This window comes from Protopterus annectens, chromosome 2.part1, assembly GCF_019279795.1.
Source record: "Protopterus annectens isolate FY-2018-M chromosome 2.part1, PAN1.0, whole genome shotgun sequence".
In the NCBI taxonomy this organism is placed as follows: Eukaryota; Metazoa; Chordata; order Ceratodontiformes; family Protopteridae; genus Protopterus; species Protopterus annectens.
The window spans coordinates 1,819,357,228-1,819,364,711 of NC_056729.1; the positions used below are offsets into that span (position 1 = coordinate 1,819,357,228).

At 43.5% G+C, this 7,484-nt stretch overlaps 2 non-coding genes across 2 annotated transcripts; both read right to left on the reverse strand.

Annotated features, from left to right (window-relative positions):
• Positions 1 to 419: 419 nt before the first annotated feature.
• On the reverse strand, positions 420 to 492 carry TRNAV-UAC. Its single transcript has one exon. It is a non-coding gene; the product is annotated as a tRNA-Val (tRNA).
• A 3,240-nt stretch (positions 493 to 3,732) lies between these two features.
• On the reverse strand, positions 3,733 to 3,802 carry TRNAM-CAU. The gene has a single exon. It is a non-coding gene; the product is annotated as a tRNA-Met (tRNA).
• Between the last annotated feature and the right edge of the window lie 3,682 nt (positions 3,803 to 7,484).

Genomic DNA, 7,484 nt, shown 5'->3' on the forward strand with positions numbered 1-7,484 from the left:
TGCTGCCTCTTGCTACTGCAGAGACCTCAGGTTCTGACCTGTTTATAAGACACTTTTTCAGACCGTACTTTGGGGCACTGAGGAATCTGGATTAGGTTGCCCGGTTATGGCCACCTACCAACTTGTAAGCAAGTTACTAAAAGAGCAGCTGTTTTCTTTTAAAATACTTACATCTGTGCATTTGAACACATTTCAACGTAATCTACAAAATGTTGACAGTTGTTTCTGTGACCTTGCAATCCATACATCAACTGATATACTGCCACACAACAGAGCAGGATTTTCTCAATTGAAGTAGTTTATCTGAAGCAATCAAGAGCACATTAAAAGGTATCTCAAACCATGAATTTAGTTCCTGGAATCGAATCTGTTATTCCTTGTCATGCCTACCCTAATCTTCTTATCTTGCACTGGCATAATGGTTCCACTGGGGATCGAACCCAGGACCTTCTGCCGGTAAAGCAGACGTGATGACCACTACACTACAGAGCCTATGCATGTGCCTCCAAGCATCTCGCCTGTCTCTAGCTAGCAAGCCAGCTAGCTGTCTGTCTTCCTATCCATACATACATATAGCTATTGCTGTAGATGGGCAGGCAGATAGGTTGAAAGATTCATATGTGCGCACACACGGCGCACGATATACACATGCGGGCGGCGCTGGTCTACTGCCTGCAGCCGTGAGTTCCTTGACTAAAGTTATACAACACGTATCTCACAGTCAGTTTGTATGTGTAAGACGATACAGTGTAGCACGCTGCAAAATAAATAGAATACATGACATCTGCAGTAATTGATGAATATATTTAAAATGTGCTGAACAGTGTGGGCAACTTATTTACAGAGGTTACTGAGGGAGAGATCCGTCAGGAGAAATATGTCGAAAACAGCAATCTTTCAAGTTGCTGAGCTACACCTTACCCCTTTTACTAGGTCTGACATCATGATGAGCTACAGCACTACAGGCAGGGGCTGACTATCTGAAAATCTATGCTGTACCCACTGCTGAAAAGCAGTGACAGAAAGCAGGAAGCTTGTGGCAGCGGGCTGACAGCTAGTTAACAAGCCTGCAGTCAAGGGGACTGTTAAGGAGTCAAACCAAACAAAAATGCCCCATTGTCCCATTGTTCCAAAGACAGGTCTGGTTAAGTCACTTACTCCAGCTAATGCAGTAGGTAAAGGAGGTTTATCAGAATGGAATGCCGCATCAGAGAAATAAATAGAACTATTAATAGTTCGCAGGCATGATCCAGTGTTCTGATGAGAGACAAACTCAAAGAAAATCACATGCTTCCCGCCAGGGAATCGAATCCTGGTGTCACGCTGACAGGGTACTCAGCACTACACCAAAGAGGAAGACGGTCACTTACCCTGTTGTAAAATAGGAGTCAGGTTGATAGGGTTAAGACGGTGAATGTGACTTCCATAATTCCTTCTACTGGTATTTCAAATGGCAGTTTGACTTTAGCAGCTTAAAACTGCATAGCACATTTCTCTTTTACTGAATAAAGTGACATAATCTGTGAATGAATACATTTTTCATAGCTACGTGGGGGGATGAGTAGTTGCACTTGAAAATGACCTGTGACGCTGGACTGAAAATAAGATAGCCAAAAGAGAGGGAAATAGATGTTTTGAATTCAGAGCTTCTCTCAGCCTTCAGCTGAATGAATGAATGAAAGAATGAGTGCATGCACGTACTAACTGAAGAGAGTCTCTTGTCTCTGAAGCTGCTCTGTCCTTGTCTTATGTGCTTGTGACACTAAGGAAATGGCAGGCAAGAAAGTAATGTGGAGTTCTAGAATGCGTGATGTCAGCATACAAACCGATGACCATTTGAGATGCCAGCCAATGAGAAAGACATAACAAGGACTGCATCACAACAGACGGTGATCTAGCAGGAAAAATACATAATGATCATGGCATCATGACAGAGAGTGACGCCACCCACTCAAATGCAACTGATACTAACTAAACTGTAAAAACTGCTGTGGGAGAAAGAGACACAAACATAAGAATAATAACGAAAACCAGAGGAGAGGGGGGGAGAGGGAAAATGATAAAACTGACAGCATCCAAACACATCAAGCGGGGAAAGCCATTTACCGGGCCTCCTTTAATAAGACATGAGGAGTTTTTTTAAGACTAAGGAGAGTGGCAAAAAAAAAAAAACAAACAAACACTCAGCAATGTTTTGAAAATGAAGAAAAGTGAGACGACATGTATAATGAGCCACAACACCTTCTCTTACCAAATCCCTTTCATGACAGAGAAAGACCTACAGGTAAAAATAATGCATGGTGAAGCATGGCATTTTGGGAATGCTAATGAGCTGGTGCAACAAGTTTGTTTTTCAGTAGCTACTCTTTTCAGTTTGTTAATGTCACCCCATTAGCTGATTAGCATACCCAGGAAGCCATGCTTCAGCTCCGTATTACGCACTGAAACTTTTCCTCAGGTTGTCTTAGAATTTTAAAAGCCAGGTTTCTTACGCATGTCAGCCTGCAAGCTTATGGTGTTTTGTCCTGCAGTGCTTCATTCTTTGTCCCCAAGACTATACTGGAGGGGAAGCTCTACATCAGGGCATCTCGCCCTGAGCATTCTTTTCCCTGTGAGTGTGAGTGAGTGTGGGCACCGTTAACAGCCTCTTTCTTGAGGTGGGCTTTTTAAAAAAAGAAAGAGCAAACCCACCCTGCTGTCGTGTGCCCTCTTAGCATTTCCCATCTAGTCAGGTCTCCAAGGAAGCTAATCACTGTGTGCTTCTTGGTACCTCTGCTTTACTCTCATCTGCTCCTATCTTACATTTTCCTTTTCAATCAATGCCCAGCACATCTTCTCACCTACTGTGCAGCATGTGTTACCCACCCGAAGGTGGCAGCCATCTATGGATGCATTAACTCGCACAGTCGCTGCAAACCCAACCTGCGCCAAAACCTAAACTGGGCACACGCAATACTCTGTCAAGTGTCAGTGCTAATTTTACCATATTGCAGTCTGTCTGCAATTTGCAAAATGATGCATTAGTCTTACCGTAATACCTCTTAACTTGTTTTTAAGGAGACGAATAAACATACGAAGATCATCACACATCTTTCCCACGCTATTAGTACAAAGCTTATTGATAGTATCACCAAGGGGATGACAATATTTTACGCTGCTTAAATCTCTGGCTTTTGAATTTCTAGCTCAGTGGAGAGGTTTCCTTTTTTCTTGTACTTTTGCAGGAGTCGGGCTCATCTCTCTGTGGCACAATCGCTTTGCACTTGTGGCTTTTGACCCAAAAGTTGCTGGTTTGAGCCCACTCAGGGATACTGCTACTCTACAGACCTCTGCTTCTGATTTGTTAATAAGCTGCTTTTCCAGACCGTATTTGGGGAACTGACTTAGGCTGCCCGGTGATCTACCTGCCAGAGGCTTTCTGGTCACCTACCAACATGTAAACAACTTACTAAAAGAGCATCTGTTTTCTTTTAAAATACTTGCATCTGTGCATTTAAACACATTTTGAACGTAAGCTACAAAATGTTGACAGTGTTTTCTGTGACCTTGCAATCCATACATCAACTGATATACTGCCGCACAACAGAGCAGGATTTTCTCAACTGAAGTAGTTTGTCTGAAACAATCAAGAGCACATTAAAAGGTATCTGAAACCGCAAATTTAGTTATTGGAATCGAATGGGTTTTCTTTGGTCACACCTGCCCCAATTTCCTTATCTTGCACTAGCATAATGGTTCCACTGGGGATCGAACCCAGGACCTTCTGCGGATGAAGCAGACGTGATCACCACTACACTACAACTCCTACACAGCCATGTGTGAAATATCTCGCCTGTCTCTTGGTAGCTAGCAAGCCAGCTAGCAGGCTAGCTGTCTGTCTGTCTGTCTATCTATACATACACACATACACACGTATAGCTGTTGCTGTAGATGGAGCGGCAAATAGGTTGACAGATTTATATGTGCGCACACACATACACGCACGCATACACACATGCGGGCCTGCACTGGTCTATCGACTCTTTGCAGCCATGACTTCCTCGACTCAAACCTATGCGACAAATAGCTGGAAGTTAGTTTCCACATGTAAGATGTGTACAGTGTAGCACGCTGCAAACTCAATAGAATACATGACATCTGCAGTAATTAATGAATATATTTAAAGTGCGCTGAACAGTGAGGGCAACTTATTTACAGAGGTCAGCGAGCGAGAGACCCGGTAGTTGAAATATGTCGAGAACAGCAATCTTTCAAATCGCTGAGCTGCACCTTACCCCTTATACTAGGTCCGACACCATGTTGAGCTACAGCACTACAGCTAGGGGCTGACTATCTGGAAATCTATGTTGTACCCACTGCTGAAAAGCAGTGACAGAAAGCAGGAAGCTTGTGGTAGAGGGTTGGCAGCTAGTTAACAGGCCTGCAGTCAAGGGGACTGTTAAGGAGTCAAACCAAACTGAAATGCCCCATTGTCCCATCGGTAGGTCTGGTTAAGTCACTTGCTCCATCTGATGCAGTCATCAAAGGAGGTTTGTCAGAATCGAACCACGAACGATAGAAATTAATAGTCGATAAAAGTATTAATAGGTTATTAGTAGTTCACAGACGTCTTCCCGTGCTCTGATGAGAGACATACCAAAAGAAAAATGCATGCTCCCCGTCCGGGAATCGAACCCCGGTCTCCCGCGTGACAGGCGGGATACTCACCACTATACTAACGAGGAAGGCAGTCAGTGTACCTGCTGTACACTGGGAGTCAGGTTGATAGGGTTAAGACGGGTGACTGTGGCTTCCATAATTCCTTCTACTGGTGTCTCAAATGGCAGTTAGACTTTAGCAGCTTAAAACTGCATAGCACATTTCCCGATTACTCAATAAAGTGAGGTGATCTGTGAATGAATACAGTTTTCATAGCGACATGTGGGGAAGAGTTGTTGCACTTGAAAATGACCTGTGACACTGGACTGAAAATGAGATATCAACCAAAAGAGATGGAAATAGATGTTTTGAATTCAGAGCTTTTCTCGGCCTTCAGCTGGATGAATGAATGAATGAATGAATGAATGAATGAATGAATGAATGAATGTTCTAACCGAAGAGAGTCTCTTGTCTCTGAAGCTGCTCTGTCGGTGTCTTAAGTGCTTGTGACACTAAGGAAATGGCAGGCAAGAAAGTAATGTGGAGTTCTAAAATGTGCGATATCAGGATGCAAACCGATGACCATTTCAGATGCCAGCCAATAAGAAAGACATAACAAGGACTGCATCATAACGGATTGCGATCTAGCAAGGAGAAGACATAATGAGCGTGTCATCATGACAGAGGGAGTGATGCCACCTACTCAGCTGCAACTGATACTAATTAAAGTGTAAAAATTGCTGTGGACGAGACATAGACACAGACGCGAGCTTGACTAAAACTAGAGGGAAAAAGACATATCAAAACTGACAACATCCAAATAAACCAGGAGAAAAAACGAATATGCTGGCCGGGCCTCCTTTGATCAGAGACGAGGAGTTTGTTAAGTTACGCTGAGCAGCACAAACCAAAAAAAAAAAAAAAAAAAAAAAAACTCAGCAATGTTTTGAAAATGAAGAAAGGTGCGACGACGTCTATAGTGAGCCACAAGACCTCCTCTTTCCAAATCCCTTTCATCACAGAGAAAGAACTACAGGTAAAAAAAAATGCATGGTGAAGCAAGGCATTTTGGTAATGCTAACGAGCTGGTGCAACAAGTTTGCTTTTCAGTAGTTACTCTTTTCAGTTTGTCGAATAAACAGATTGCCCTTTCTGCTCAGGCATCCTGTCTGCTCAGCGCTGACTCTCTTTAATTAAAAAACTGGCAAAAAGAATTGAACAGTGAAATGTCACCCCATTAGCTGATTAGCATACCCAAGAAGCCATGCATTAGCTCCATGTTACACACTGAAACTTTTCCTCAGGTTGTCTTAGAATTTTGAAAGCCAGGTTTCTTACGCATGTCAGCCTGCCCGCTTATGGTGTTTTGTCCTGTAGTGCTTCATCTTTGGTTCCCAAGACTCTACTGGAGGGGATGCTCTACATCTGGACATCTCGCCAGGATTATATCCATTGCCAATGAAGGTAAGCGCATGTGGTCATAACTTAATAGCTACTGTCTTGACATTTTTTGTTCTCTCGTGCCAGCTCTGCCAGTTTAGTTGATGTCCTCTGCCACCTGTGATATAGTTAACTCTCAAAGAAAGTAAGCATCCGTGTGCTCCACTGGCACTTTGACTTCATTCGCACCTATCCTGCCATACGCTTTCCTTTATAGTCAATACCCAGCGCATCTTGTCACCTCCTGTGCAGTATATTTACCCACCGACAGGTGACAGCCATCTATGGATGCATAAACTTGCTCAGTCTCTGCAAACCCAACCTGCCGGAGAACCTAAACTGGGCACCCGCAACACTCTGCCTAGTGTCGATGCACAATTCTACCATATTGCAGTCTGTGCGCAACTGCAAAATGATGCATTAGTCTTACAGTAATACCTCAGAACTTGTTTTTAAGGAGACATAACATACAACGGACATCAGACATTTTTCACGTGGTATTAACACAAAGCTTATTCATAATATCACCAGGGGGATGACGATATCTTACGCCGGTTAAATCTCTGGCTTTTGAATTTGTAGTGCAATGGAGAGGTTTCCATTTTTGTTGCACTTTTGCAGGGGTTAGGCCGACGACTCTGTGATGCGATTGGTTAGCACGCTCAGCCCTTGACTGAAAGGTTGGTGGGTCGAATCCACTCGGGGATGCTGCCTCTTGCTACTGCAGAGACCTCAGGTTCTGACCTGTTTATAAGACACTTTTTCAGACCGTACTTTGGGGCACTGAGGAATCTGGATTAGGTTGCCCGGTTATGGCCACCTACCAACTTGTAAGCAAGTTACTAAAAGAGCAGCTGTTTTCTTTTAAAATACTTACATCTGTGCATTTGAACACATTTCGAACGTAATCTACAAAATGTTGACAGTTGTTTCTGTGACCTTGCAATCCATACATCAACTGATATACTGCCACACAACAGAGCAGGATTTTCTCAATTGAAGTAGTTTATCTGAAGCAATCAAGAGCACATTAAAAGGTATCTCAAACCATGAATTTAGTTCCTGGAATCGAATCTGTTATTCCTTGTCATGCCTACCCTAATCTTCTTATCTTGCACTGGCATAATGGTTCCACTGGGGATCGAACCCAGGACCTTCTGCGACTAAAGCAGACGAGATAAACACTACACTACAGAACCTATGCAAGTGCCTGCGAAGCATCTCGCCCTGTCTCTAGCTAGCAAGCCAGCTAGCTGTCTGTCTTCCTATCCATACATACATATAGCTATTGCTGTAGATGGCGAGGCAGATAGGTTGAAAGATTTATATGTGCGCACACACGGCGCACGATATACACATGCGGGCGGCGCTGGTCTAGTGTCTGCAGCCGTGACTTCCTTGACTAA